Source organism: Streptopelia decaocto (genome assembly GCF_964273445.1).
Source record: "Streptopelia decaocto genome assembly, chromosome: 5".
NCBI classification, from domain to species: Eukaryota; Metazoa; Chordata; class Aves; order Columbiformes; family Columbidae; genus Streptopelia; species Streptopelia decaocto.
In genome coordinates, this window is record NC_138659.1 from 63,263,233 (window position 1) to 63,278,743 (window position 15,511).

Sequence of the window (15,511 nt, forward strand, 5' to 3'; positions counted from 1 at the left end):
GTCAAAAGTGATACTTTACTGATTTATTTTTTTTACTGTTGTGGGCAGGACGTCTGTAAATGGATCTTTATAAGCCCTGGTAGAATATCTCTATTATACCCTGTAGTTATTTCTAGGTTTATGTATAATACCAGTGCAGCCCACCTTGGCAAACAAATATCCCTGAAACCTACAGGTGATGCTGCTGGATTTCTAATTGCTGGATGAGTGACAAATCTTTGAAGAGAAATAGGGCTGGTGACACCAGGTGACACACTGAAAAGAGCTTCTAAGGAGAGCTCTGCACAAAGAGATTTGGTGCATTCGCTCCCCTTTTTTGGAATCATTGGCTGATTCGAACAACATTATTTCAGGCTAACCTGAAGGAAACATTTATCCTTCCTGTAGTCCTAAAATGAATCAAAAAAATCAAACCACAAGAGGAATTCATTTCAGGTTGAAAAAAAAAATCATTGTTTCAGCTGTTATTGTTTTTCATCCACTCAAAAAGGAAATTTAATTCGATTTCCAAATGAAGTGTTCTTTCAAAATGAAAAATCCATGCGTTTATGTCAGAAATGTCAAAGGGAAATATATTAAACATTCATTTCTAAGTTAGCTTAGGATGTTCTGCTGAACTTAACCTCCATTCACAAGTACCTGTTCTTGGCTTGTACTTTTCCTTTATTTGTTTCAAAATATTAGTTATTTTTGTGGTGTTTGCTTGGTCATTTGATCAAGCTCTTTTCATCCCGTTGTGCAGAACATTCCTCTCAGAGCTGCTCCAGCACGGGGAGGGGTGGTGGGGATGCTGAAATGTCAGGTTGTGCTCAGCCTGACACTTGGTGCCATCTCCCGCTTGCCCGCCAATGGTGATTGACGGCATGCGTCAGGTGTCAGGGGACACAAACCAGCCTGGATGAATATTCCGTGACAAGCAGGTGGCCAGGCCGTTTTGCTGGCGTGGCAGCCCTGGAGCATTCCTGTGCAGTCACCGATTGCAGCACCTGTTGTGTTGTCCCTCCTCGGCTCCTGATGTCCCTCATTGGCTCACAATGTCCCTCCTTGGCTCACAAGGTCCTTCCTTGGTTCTCATTCACATTTGATGGTGCTGACAACATCGTGCTGGGCCTCAGGAGCTCCAGTTTTATAGGACACTGACAATACCACAGCAATCCAAGATCCCTCCGTCAGCTGACTAGTCCCTCAGCCTGCAGGACAGTTCCTTGCCTGCTTATGGGTGACTCTTTTGCAAGTGGGCTTCTGGCGTTTGTCCCATACAAAATACTAGAAGAACAACCCGAGAGGAACAAAATTCACCCTGACCAACTCTTCTAGTATGAAACTTGAGGCCAAGCGGTGGCTCTATCTACCTGTCAGCCTCCACCCCCGTCACACACTTTTTACTGTTAACTCTCCTATTTTTTGTCATGCTCTCTGCTTGTTGTCTGAGATGAGATGAAAGATTTTTTAATAGTGATGGCATACAGCTCTAGAGACAAAAGGGTCTATTCTTTTCTTATCTTGGACGTGTTAAAAACACACTACCTTCATCCCGCTACGTTCAAAAGGAGACAAAAAGTGAAACGAACTGAACAATTTTTCAGCACCATTAATAAAACAACCCCAAATGATATAAAATAGCCTTGTTTCACATGACAAACACTGTACCCATGAGCTTTGGCTTCTCTCATAAAGAGAGAGAGAGAAAACCTTCAGAACTTTTTCTGGGCTCTCAAACTTCCAGCGTGGTTTGCAGGGGCTGTAATTTAGCCCCAGGCATTCGAGAATCTACTTTGTGTGTTTTGGCAATGACATGAAAATGCAGAGAGAACTGTACATCTTGCAGTTGTACGCTGAGCTGGGCGATCTGAGGGGCCTGTCTATAATAGAGGAATCATCTTTTCTTCAATGAAGTGCTACTATTGTTGTGATCTTCAATAAAGGATATAATGGACGCATTCATGTGGTGGCTGTTGTTTGTGTGTCATTCTTTCAGCGTACAGCTAAGCGCACAAGAGTCTTTTAAACTCTTCTCTACTCAGATCCAGTAGTGCTAGCATTTTGTGCCAAACTAGGTTGGTTTTCCCCTGCAAGCTTCTTTTCCTATTATTTTTGGATAAAGCAAATTGACCATGAAATACCTCTTTATTGCAAAACGATATCTCCAAGACTTCACTGTGGGATCAAGGGTTAAAACAGCAGCGTAATGCACATTTGTGTGGAGGTGCTGTTGGTTTAAATATCCACCTTTCTAATAGTCAGTTTAGCCCATTGTAGGCTCATTAAGAAACTGATATTCACCCAGGGTCTGAAGTAGTATTCAAAGCTGCATTTACTTCTAGGTCGCATAATAATATCAAAAGCCCTTTTTCATATAAGAAGTCCGAACTGAAAGTTTACCCTTTCATGTGAGTAAACAGCATCCTCAGGCATTTATAGGGTGACCTGAATAAAGTTATTTCCTCCTGTTTGATTACAGCATGGGGCAGAGGAGAGATTTTCAAAGACAAAAGGTGGTGGTTTTACCTGAAAAGGCAGAAATTTGCATGAACCCATACAGTAATGGCACAAGCAAAGAACATTTTAGCATGCAACGTGCATGTGCACTTAGAGGTACAACCACTAATGCATGGTCAGATACTTGGCTCTGAACGAGGGGCGATGCTTGGAGAAAGGGTGCTGAGCAAAGGTGCAGCCAGCAGCTGGAAATGCTCATTTTTCAACCATACAACAACACTTTTAGAAGAGTGGTAGGGGAGAAAATGTTACCTTGAATCTGCTCTAAGGAACTTACTTGAATCAATAGGCCTACATTTAAATAAGTTTAGATGTAATTATCCATTACAAATCTGGTTTTATGCCTTGTTAACCAGAGATCCTAGGCACTTTTATTTGAAATTTGTACCAATCTCAACCTCATTTAACTACACAATGTGAACAGTTTAAGGGAAGAGGGAAAAAAAAAAAGAACACAAAACCTTCCAACATCTTTTCTTTTTAGGCAAGTTGAAAAGGATGAGCACCTAGCAAGGTTTTTTCTCAAGTCACTTTTTAAAGATTGTTATTATCTTTTCATATTAAAGTTAACATTACCATATGCTGTTGAGCTTTTGTTGATGGCAATGCTTAAACTGGGATGTTGTTTCCTTTGGAGATTCTTACTGCCAGTCATTAATTTACATTTTTTTGAAATCGTACAGCGAGTGCTTTGTTGATGCCTGTTTTCATTTTGTTTCTCTCTCTTTTCAGGTCACACATGAGGAGTTTTTTTTCAAACAGCAAGTTAAGGCAATGGAATGAAATCAGTGACATCTGCCACTCATGCTCTCTCCCTCCATCCTGTTTACCCATAGCCCCCCTTTTTTCCTTTTCTTTTTATAATGCTTGGGTTTTCATCCCATTCAATGGCTACCCTCCCATTCTGCCCCCCAACCCCCAATTTCTCCAGTAATTACTCTGGGGAATGCATTTGAATCTGAATCTCTTTCCCTCCTTCATTCTTTGGCCCTTTTTGGCTGCTGATTTGGGGATGTCTTAATGTTCCCATTTGAACTGAGATGTCTCTCTTCATAAGCTTCAGTCATGTCCATTTTTATTTAATCTCTGAGGAAATCAAAGATCAAGTCATGAAAATGAAGTGTCCAGCACTTAACATGATCCCATGCTGTTTGTACAGGCTTCTAGGAATTGTCCTACTCTGTGCTTTTGGTTCCCTATTGTGGTTGACCATCTCCATAACAATCTAAATAAATGAAATGTAATTAAAAAGAAAAGGGGCACAATTGCCTCCCCACTCCCACTTAAAAAGCCGAATGAATGACACTGAATCTTCTCCACTAGGAAATTTATGAGGCTGAGAGTTAGGTTTCTGATCCTGAAATCTTTACCCATGCACTAATCCTCACACACTTGATTTATCCTTTCAGCTTCAGTTCACACAATGACTCATAAAAATAAGTGATGTAGGATTTGGCCCTTCAGAAACTTGCAATGACACAGTGTTCCCCAGTGTTTTATTTCATTATTGTCATTTTTAACTACTGACTATGCAGGCAGAGAAAATATACTCAGCACAGAGAGATTTTTTCAATCCTTACTCCAGCAAGTAAAGAGAGTAGTAACTTGTCACAGAAGGATCTGATCCAACAAGTATACAGGTATACGTTTTAGATTTCTTCAGTAATATATTTGTCCCTCCTGTATCCAATTAGTGCTATTGCCAAATGGGATCATCCCATTGTATTACAGTGTGGACATGGCTTATTACAATTATCTATTTGGGACAATCTGCTTAAAAAAAACCAAACCAAACCAACCAACCAACAAAAAAACCAAAAACCCCACCAACCCACCCCCTCAAAACAAAAAACAACCCAACCCAACAATAGCAACACAAACGCTCCCCCTGCCCCCCCCAAAAAAAAAAACAACAACAAAAATCCAAACCAAAACCAAAAAACAAACTGCATGCCTGTTTCCTAGTATAGCAAACTGTTTGCAATAAAGATCACCACCAAAAAGGAACCAAGGGAAATTCTAGACTACAGTAAAGCCTGATCTGTTTAGTATATGCCCTTAAAACTTAATGTGCACTGTTAGGACCCAGTTAAGTGCTCTGTCGCTAAAACTTGGATCGAAGCAGCCCTGATTTAAACTTTCTTTCCTGATGTCATGTTAAAGTGAGAAGAGGAAAGAAGAGAAACAAATTGACACGTACTGTGATAAATTCCTGTAATGGATTAGAAACAGTGCATTGCCGACACTGAAGTCAGAAGAAAAGAACAGTTTGGGAAATGGTTCAGAGATGCTGGCTCTGGTTATTTCTTCCAGTGGAGTAATAAGAATGCTGGAAACTTGCCTTGTGTGTGTGTGTGTGATCTGGACTCAAGTTCCTCTGGAAATGCATTAAGAAAAGGGAGGTCTCATTGCTAAAGGGTATTGTTCGGAAAATTATACAAAACAACAACCAGCAAAAGAAACCACTTTTGTAGATGATGGGAAATATCAAGAATGGATAAAGTTATTCACACCAGGCTGAATTCTCATGTCTGTCTTCCTATCTGAGAGTGAATTAGAAGTAAAGACAACTTTAGGATTTGTTCTGTTCCTGCCTCCCCAGGTACTCAGCTCAAGTATCAGGACTTTACAGAGACCAATTTTGTGGACCGCTGGAGAGGAAGGAGACTGCTCATTGACTGGTTGGAATCCCATTTATTCTGTTTTCATCTTCTTCTGTTTTGGGCAGTACATTTTGGTACATTTAGGAGGTTACCTTACAACATCTGGGAGTCATTTTCACACAAAATGATGGAAAGACCGCCCTCAATTACACCACTGAATGCCACCCCACTGTTGAAAACAGCATGTCCACATGCATGTGTCTCATTTACTGCCTGATTGAGACAAACTAATGAGGCTCTTCTCCTTCTGCTGGGGCAGCTGTTCCCCAGGTCTGGAAGCTCACATGAAGGAATCCAGCTTCCCCAGGTGCCTGCCCCTCAAGCAGCTCCTGTTCTACAGGAGAGTGCACTTTCTGCCCTGCTCCTGACTGCCCTGACGTGGGAGGAGGTTTTAGATGCTCTACTGCTGCTGGTGTCCTATTGCTTCCTTCTCACCCCCCCAGTGCATCACACCCCCCTCCATGAGGGGATTAGAAAGAGCTGTTGGTTTGGTTGGATTAAAACACAGAGATTTTACCCCAAACTAACAACATGTTGTAAAACAGGAAGATGCGATGGGAAGGAGGAAAAGAGGGCTTTTCCAGAGAAAAGTCTGCTTGGTGGGTCTTAATGGAGGTGTAAAACTATACAAGTGTGAAATCTTGTTCTTATTATTATTATTATTTACAAACTACCCTGCACTCTGTCTGACACTGCCTGAGATATCATTTTACTGGCACATGCAATTCTTTGGCTTCTTTCCCTGCTGTAGATGTATCCACAGCCTGGATGGGACATTCCCAGCATGTGAATCTCAGAGATCAAAACACATAATGAGAGACTAGAAGCCTGCTTTGGTCAGGGGCAGCATCCAAAGCAGTATTCCTGGAGTGGGATTTTTAGAGTGGCTTACAACCAAGGAGAGTTTGAGCTACACACCAGAACACACACACAACAGCGATGGAGAATCACAGAGCACTAAGACACCATCAATGGAAAAGGAACACGCATTTTCATACATGTAACACACCCAATAACAACCCCTTTAAAACAATCCTCTGAGCAATTTATACCCTCCGCTAACATGCACTTCTACGTAACCACCAAATTGGGGCAGAAGGGAAAAATCTTAGGGCCAGTGGCAGGCAGAAAATGAAACTATTGAGAATTAGCACAGGAGAACATCAGAGCAAAAGCAAGACCATGGCGAGGGGGCCCCACAGGACGGGGGAGCAGGGGAATTCCATTGTAAAATGACTCCGAGTTTTGCATTACCCACGTGCATGTGTTACCCACACTGCTGCCGAACCTTGGGAAGCTGGAGCACTCAGCCCATGTGCTACTCACGTGGGATTTCCAACCAGCAGTGGGAATTCCGGTTGCAGAAGGTGGTATTTCACAGCTTGTAGCACCAGGTCTCTGGCAGAGACAGCCAAGGGTCTGAGCAGCAGTCCCCTTCTACCTATGGCCTTGTGCCCCAGTTTCTGTTAATTAGAAGGGGTTGCCTGCTCCCTGCTGACCTGAGGACGGTTTCCCTCAGATCTGGTGTCTCCAGCAGCAATGACATAAGTACTTTTAGTAGAGGAACTGCACTGATGATCCCTACTTTCCCCATTTTGGCAGCATAAAGGAGCTGTCATCAGGATTCATCTGACCTAGTATTATTCACCCCCTCCCCCTTCAAAATATTAAGATTTCCTGCTGCTTTCCTGTGAGTTAAATATCAGGGATTTAGGATGAGCAGAGCAGCAAATCATCTCTTGGCTCTTGCTTTCTATCTCTCTGTGAGCAGCATTTCCTCCAGCACTGATTTATATTTGGTTCCACAGGACAAGAAACTGCCAGGGGAAGTTTCAGTCTTTGACACCAGGGACCTGGAACTGAGCTCACGCCTTGCAAGGAACAGCTGCACAGATGCCCAAAGAAACCCAGACTATCTCTTTGTGTTCACACCCACCCAGGTTCTTGAGGACTTTTGTGTTTTGTGCCTAGTGACTGCTGTGATGGATGGGAAGTAAAGCCATGAATGTCACCTACCAGTGCATCCTGCTCCCCTAGCCCATTCCAGCTCTGAACCTGTGGTGTGGGTGAGTGCCCCAGGCACTGCTATGATATAACGGTGCCTACAGAGTGTGAAGCTCTAAAGCCAAACTCTTTGCCTCTGGCTACAGTAACTGGATGCACAGTCCAGGAGCTCTGAGTTTTCATCCAGCCTCTGCCATCACCTCCAACACTGATCACACCAAAGTATCTCTTATGCTGGGCTCCCTAACTGACCTGTGCCATGTGAAAAGTCCTTTGAGATCTTCAAACAAAAGGTGCTTAAGAATATCAAGTTGCTCTTAATTGAATGTGGCCTCCTGAATAGACCACAGGTGAGCTCAGACTGTACTCCCTAATTTTAAGAGGAGCCCTGGGCATTTGGGAGGGGTAGTTGCTTTTTCCATCAGGGGTGACTAATGACCTTGTCACCAAATAAACTGTTTTGATTTGTCCATCCAAGCAGATAACTACAGCATTACATATGTTGATCATGCTCTTTGTTTTGATGAGGTGATGCAAGCAGCCAGCTGGCAGATTGTTAGGACTTCTGCCCAAGGTTTGGGTGGAGCAGGGAGATGAGTAGCAGGGGTGGGCCAGCTGCAACTCTTGATCTTCACACAGGGCTTGCATGGCTCCCATACTGAGGTTATTGTGGGTGACCTGCAAGGGGCTGTACTGGCCCAGGACATGTTTGTTAGATGATGAGGAGCTTTGAGATGATGTGAAGCAGCTGCTGCCAGCCCTGATTGCTCTACAATCCTCTCTGGGAGCCCCTTCATCACCTGCCTTTGGGGTCATCTTCCCTCTCTGAAGCATCATCTCCCCTGGGTCCCCCACCTACTGTGGGATGTGCCCCACTGACTTGGCTGCGTACTGAGGGATCGCTGAGTAAGCAGCTCAAACTGGCTTTTGTTCATCTTTTTAGTGGCTCTCCCTCACATGTCACACTGGTCAGGAAAAGACTCTGTTGATTAACTCAGCCTTCAAGTTGAAAACCTTCAAGCTTTTGACTTGACAGTTTTCAGCCAAGTATATCACCGAATAGAGCCCTGTGTAGGGTACATGGATATTTCTGCTTGTTTGCTCCGACAGGTGGTCTTGGAAAAAACAGGTTTCCTAGCTGAAATTTTATTCTTACTTTAAAAAAAAAAAAAAAGTCAGTCTTAACTTGACTCTCCTAGGGTCTGTTTTATGTCAATAGGGGAACAACTTACTAATTAGGGTAAGACTCTTTAAGAAAATATGTTTTCTATTCCACTGATAGTCAGTTACAAGTGATAACACTGTTAAATGTAGTGCCTAATAAATCTAGAAAAACTACCCAATAAATGTAAGTAATAACAATGATTAACAATAAATTAAATGCAGAGAACTCGGAATGTACCACATTATTTTTAACTAGTCTGGTCCATCGGGTTCTTATTATTCAGTTTGTCCTCCACACCTGGAGTTTATTAGAGTGTAATACAAACTAAACAGTCCCTCAGAGAGGCCACTGGAAGGGCTTAGTATAAAACAATATACAAGTTTAATAGTGGTAACTGACCTTCCTTTCTTTTGCAAAAACGTATCTTGGTAACTTGATTCGTAAGGAAATGTAATGCTTTTTTACATAATCCTAATGGGTAATTTTCTTTTTTGTTTAATTTAGATTATTTTTTGATTCACAAGACAGCAAGACCTATGGCAAACATTCAGTGATCTCCTATTCTTCCAGATACAAAATAGTTACTTAAGACTATTTTGCTTTCTTCACTCATTTAAAGATCAAGCAAGCAAAAGGGGTAATGCTGTAAGCTCTATGAATGATGAAAGTGTGCGGTTAGAAATGGCTAAACTTCACCACGGTCATGCCCGGCTAAAGGTTTCAAGCAGCTTAAAGTTCAGGGTTGTTCGGACTCAAGTGGCTTTTGTTTGGCACAGTGCAGAGATAAGGTTCACTTGCTGCAATATGAATCCAGGCCTGACCTTTAAACACCTCTAAAGTTGGACTTGGGGTGGTGGCTTAAATCAGTGTATTTTTTTTTAAATGCATATGCATCAGTAACAACCAAATATTCATAGTGATGCATCTTGTTTGTAGCTGGATTTTTTAGTTAGTTTTCCTTCAGGTTTCCATTTTTAAATGTTGGAAAATTATCATTGTCTTTTTTCTTTCTTGTTTCCTCCTCCCTTCCACTTCTCTTTTGAAACCACAAGCTATGGGCAATAGTAAATCTGCAAGACAAAAGATTCTTTTCTAATTTATTTCCCTGAATTTCCATTGTTACTCTTATGCCATCTAATGGACTACAATGTTTTTCTGTCCTGTTCCCACTTTTTCAAATAAAATATAGTTTAATGCTTCTGAGGTTTTGACTGTTTTCAAAATTTAAAAATAGCTGTAGGAAAGAGACATTTTCCTTACACAATGACCTGTAATATACTGCACTCTGTGTATCCGGTATTGTACTACTGCTGTGCACATACCAAACCTGTATGTTGTTTCAGCCTAAAAATCCCTTTGTTTAGATGCCTTTGCATGCTCTAAAACAGAATGGCAGGCATTGACACTGCAAATCAGCCCATAAACCCCACAAAATACAGTTCAGAAACAATTAAGGGAGAATGTTAGATTCAGTGTTGTTCAGAGGTGCAAATAAGTCAACTAACATATGGAATTTGGAGCAGGAATGGGAATATTTCTTTATAGTCTATATTATCTTCAGACCTACTCATCTTGCAGGATTGGCTCCAATTGTTACTCACTCAAATAGTGATGCCAAAACCACATACAGCTTGCTCACTGTAAGCCTTCATTTTATAATCAAAACCATTTTTATTTTGATTCACTCCCCCTTCATTTTAAGGGATGAGAAACTATTCCTCATTTCTGCAAAGATCGTCTTTGCTTCCAACACAGACTTGTTCAATTGCTTGATCAAATGACCAGGCAAGCACTACAAAAATAACTAATATTTTGAAACAAATAGAAGTGCAATTGGCAATGATTTTTCAGGTGGGTTCTTATTTTAGTTTGGGTTGTGTTTTTTTCTTCTCTAAGTATCTCTGGCAGGAAAAAAATCTCAGAAGTAATAATATTTCTGGATCCTTTTGCAAATGCAGCCAGGAAAAATGGAATTTGCTGCTACACGAGGAGGATTTAACTTAATGGATTATAAAGCTATTGGCCAATAAAGTTGGATCCATGGCTCCAGTTCTTTGTAAGTGATCTGGTCCATATTCCTAAAAAGTTATATTTTGAAAGCTAAAAAAGCACCACAGACCCCGAGGTGCTGTGTTTCAGTGAAAAGCCAAACCCAAGGTGCTGTCATGTGTGGAATGCGCGCTCAGGTTGTGCTCAGAGGACCAGGCGGTTGAAGGCAGGACTATCCCTGGCCTCCCAAAATGTTCCGGTTGCCAGCAGGTTTTCTTGGCACATGGAACTGCTGTTCTGCTTCTGTCTTTCCACTGCGTGAAGTGTTGGGTTTGCAGAGTTTTTTGGGCTGTGCAGGCCATGGGGGAACAGGGAGTGCCCAGAGTACATGGGCACTTATTGATTTTTGTGGGCTAGGAGACAATGGATGGTGGCAACAGCCTCTCGTCTACAAGATCCAGTCCCCCAGTGTTCTTGGTACCACAGCTTCAGTGGGGATGCTTGCTGTGGGCCTTACTGAAGTTAATGAAAAATTCACCAAAACCAGGAGAAACTTGAAGGCTCCTTCTGGCTTTTGCTGTCGCTTCTCCTACCGATGGGGAAAACATGCTGGTTTTGTAGTACATGGATCTGCTCTCATTTACACTGATGTAAGTTTATTCAAAGAGGAAATCCTGGGTTACTCTGACTTAAGGTCTGCCCCTGGGAGCCGTCCTGAGTTGTTTTAACAAAGCTGTGTTCTCCAGGCTATCATTTACATAACCGGATGTCTGTCCTGCTTGATCCATGCCCTCATCAATATGCTTAGTGCGGGTGTTATTTGATTTGATTTATTCTGCTTTCTTTGGAATCACAGATTGATCCCACATAAAAATTCCTGGGGAAATCAGGCAGTTTCTGTGTAGCGCTTGATTTTCACTGCACTGCAGCTCCCTAAAAACTGTAGTCTGAGAAGGAATAGTAGAGGCTGAGAATCAAAGCAGAAGGCTTCCACAATAAGCTGAGACTCAAATAAAAATGCATAGACATAGGTAATGATGGCTTGGAGAGGAAGTGTTATTTTGCAATTGAATGCATTGAGCATCCAGACAAACAGTAGATTGTTTTTTGGATTTCTTTTTTTTTCCCTTTTTTTACATAACATATCTTTCGGGAGTCAAAGCCCTATACATAATTAAGGAAGTTTCTTTTTCAACCAGATGCATTGTGATGTGTGCTCTCTAAACAAAATAAATAACCATTACAATATGAGAACCGCAGGATCATTTCATCCCTCCCCCTCTCCCTCCGCTTTGAATTTTCTCTGTGGAAAATCAGACACCATACCCACTGCCTCCTAAGAGCAGCACTGTGATCTTGCAGACTCCTGCATCATGGGAGCCCAGACGCTGGCAAACAGGCAGCGGTGTAGACCATCTCTGGAAGGAACAAAGAGCACACGGAGGTGGGAGGGTGGGCTGGGAACCAAGGAGCCAGAGCATCCCTGGGTACCCTCCTTCCCGGGCTGTGTATTGGCAGAGAAATGATTTCTCCTTATTGATTCCTGCCCTCGTTCGTGTGCACGTCCCATGAGGATGTTTTTGCTCTGCTTGTATTTATGCTTTCATTTGTACAGGGCTTGGGGATCTCTTGGAGAAAAGTGATATCCAGGAGTGAAATGTCATTACGGTGTGACTGTGTTGGCATTTAAGAGGCATAAGCATGATAGGATCTGTCTCAGGGGCAAAATCCCACCCAGGCCAAGGACCTCTTGTGCCCTAAGTGCTCCTTGAAATCACTGACCCTCAGAAAGTATTTTAATGGTGCAAGCAACAGGCTCTGATAAAAACAGAGGGTAGCAGGACCCTAGTCTAGTCATGTCTACCTATGCATTTCTGTTACTCTGCTGCAGCACAATCAGTGGGTTTGAGAAATTAATATAACATTTAAAAAAAATATGTGAATCCTGGAAACAAATTGCTGCTGATGAAAATGAAGGAAAAACCTACATAGGTTGAATGGGGACTGCCTAGAGGCACAACACTTCTGAAAACCAAGCTACTCGTTCAGGCATTCTGGTATTATAAATCCTGCTGTCCCTCACATGTCGCGGGCTGGGAGGAGGTGCCCGGGATTCCCTTCTCTGTGTAGGCAATGTTGACTTGGTTTATGGTGGGTTTTTGGGTGGTGTTTTTTTTGGTGTTTTTTTGTTTGTTTGGTTTGGTTTGGTTTGGTTTTGGTTTTGTTTTGGTTTTTTTTTTGGTATTTACATGGAGATCACCTACCCCATGTTTAAGGAAGAAAAATCCACAAAATTTAGAATTCATCCTGGGACAAAGACTCTGCTCTTGGGCTTGCCAGATGTCTGGCTCCAGTTCAGTCAGTCTTACTTCCAAGGCTGGGCTTTTGGAGAAGAAAGCAGCACTCAGGACCAAGAAGGCAGGAAGGCTCCTTGCAGTATCTTCCACAGGGCAAGGGGTGGGAGGAATGGGCATATGATTTCTGCTCTGGGTTCAGGCCAGCAGACCTGTGCTCCTGACAGATTGGGTGGGCTGCATCTGGCAGGGACTCAGCATGCCCAGAGATCTGCGGAGCATGTGGACACCGTGTCCTACAAGCTGTGGTGGCTGATGGACACCAGGGACAAGTCCATAAGATGGAGAGAGGATGGTCCGCTCTTCTTCCACAGCCTTGGTTTTTAAAGATAACCTTCTCTCATTCTGCAAACAGCAAGATGCACAGCTGCAGTTAGACAAGCTGTAGAGAAGTCCCCATTGTTTCACAGGAGCGGGAGAGACGCAGAAACAGGGGAGAGTAGTGGTGTCAGGGCTTGGGCATTTCCCATCCCCAGGCTGGTCCCTTGGTAATCACAGACTGGTGGTCTAAAGTGTCCCAGCAAGCTCCAGAGCCCATGCAGCTATAACAGACTTACTACTGAGATCCTTCAACCTTTTTCTGAACCATTTTATTTCAGGGCCTGGACCACTGGCTCTGTCTGGAAGCTTTAATCAAGGCCAGTGCCATGGGGCTGGCATCATCTACCAGGAAAACCTTTGAATCTCAATGCTGGAGCAATGGTGAGGCTGACGGTGCACTTCTTCCAACCCTTTCCCCATATTTCTTCACGAATGTGTCAGGGTGACTTCAGGGCTAGCCTGAGCCAATCTGATCATTCTTACCAAGCCAGGAGATTCTCAGCTTTAATTTACCAACTTGGAGGCTTTTTGAGGGAAAGAGAGGTCTTCAGATGAAACACTATATTTCAAGATTATTATTGTTATAGTTAATGGAAAGCAGTTTATATGAAACACTCTGTTCTCTCTGTGTCCCACACTTCTACAGGACATGCTGGATAACTGGTACCATAAAAGTGTGCTTTTGGCAGGATTCAGATAGCAATAAAGTTATGCACTTTAGATTACAGCTAGGAGTGAGAAGGGGGAGAAAGGAAATTCCTTTGAAAATTATAATTTCAGCATGATAAAGTTGGCTGAAGAAGTGCAGCAACAGATAAAAATCAGCCTGGGTAAAAGGCTGTGGCCATTCAATAAAACAATGAAACATTGAAATGTGCAGAAAGTGTTTTACCGTGAATTAAAAGTGCAGAGAGTCCATCAGTGAGCAGCAGTTAGCTAATGAGAAAAGCAGATGTGTGCATTTAGGAAATGTAAAGAAAATGTAAACCTTGTAAATTTTTATGTATCGCCCCTTGCACCAAAATATGAAAAACAGCTTAGAAAAAACCAAAACCAAACCAACACAAAACCAACCCAAACAAAAAACCCCACCAAGTATGTCCATGAAAGAATTAGGAGACCTAGCCAAAAGAGAAACAAAACACCATTTAAAACCCCCCTCTATTGATATATAGAGAACAGAAATACTGAGATATAGAAAAAAATGCTCATTTTTGATTCTCCTGAACATATTTTTTATTCCCCAGTTATAAAACAGAATTTTTTCCAGCTCCTTTTGGCAAGCCCAATCTGCTGGAAATATTGAATAATGGATATGTTCTATAGGTACATCCTCAGAAGGACACCTACACATGATGAAGACAGTTTTATCAACTGTCTATTGAAGTCTACAGGTAAATGTTTGCCCTAGAGTCAACCAAAAATCCAGAGTGGCCTCTGGAAGAGCAAAACATCTAGGGCCCTAGATTTTCATAGCTTGTTCATCATTTTAAGAAAATTCCCTTGGAAGGTAAAATACTGGAAAATCCAATCGACAAATATACCTTCAGGATAGACAAGAGAGTGCTTTTATATCTAAGGCAGCAGCTGGCTAAACAGATTTAAAAGAAAAATACATGTGCTGCTTGGAGGCAATGTTAATACGACCCAGCTTACGAATGTATTGATCTGAGAGGTGATTTTGCAGGATAAGAAGTTCTTGAAACATTTTTCAAATACTTTTTGTTTTGTTTTGTTTTCCTAATCATTAGCACCATTGACACACTCTATTCATGAAGGAGCAGTCACTTTTTCTGACTGACAAACATTTTGAGAACTGTAGCTGGCTTCAAGTAGCTGTAATTTAGGTAAAAAGTCTTCATCTGGCAAGAAGAACATTTCAGAGCTGCTCCATGCATTGCCTTTGTTTGTATATTGGCCCTCAAGAATCTGAAGTTTGAGCCCACTTCCCTCCTTTCTGCAAGCAAGACCATCCTTGAGGTTGGCACTCCAATGTGCTCAGCAGAGCATGCAGCAGCATCTGACTTCAGGCTCCGGCTTTAGCACTGCTGCCTGCAATGTCCTTAAACACTTGACTGATCATAAACACTTGAAACATACATGGCCGAAATAAATGTCAGCACCTTGCCACCAAGATGTCCCAGATACTAATGCACGTTCATCTCTGAGGAACAGTTAGCTTGGATGAAATGGAGATTGGCTTGAGGGAACTGGAGGACTGGCTGCGTGACACCCTGTTTTGCTGGCTGTGCAGAGTGCCTTCAAACAGTTCCTTCTCTGCAAAGCAACCATGTAGGGTCACAGGATAACTCAGGTTGGAAACAGCCTCAGGATGTCTCTAGTCTAAGCTCCTGATCCAAGCAGATTCAGTGATGAGGTTAGAGTAGGCTTCTCACGGCTTTATCCAGTTGTGTCCCCAAAAATTCCAATGATGAGGACAGCTCTGCCTCTCTGGGCATCTCACTTGATTGTCCTCATGGTGAAAAAGTTTCTCTTTTTAACTAATGCAAGTTGTC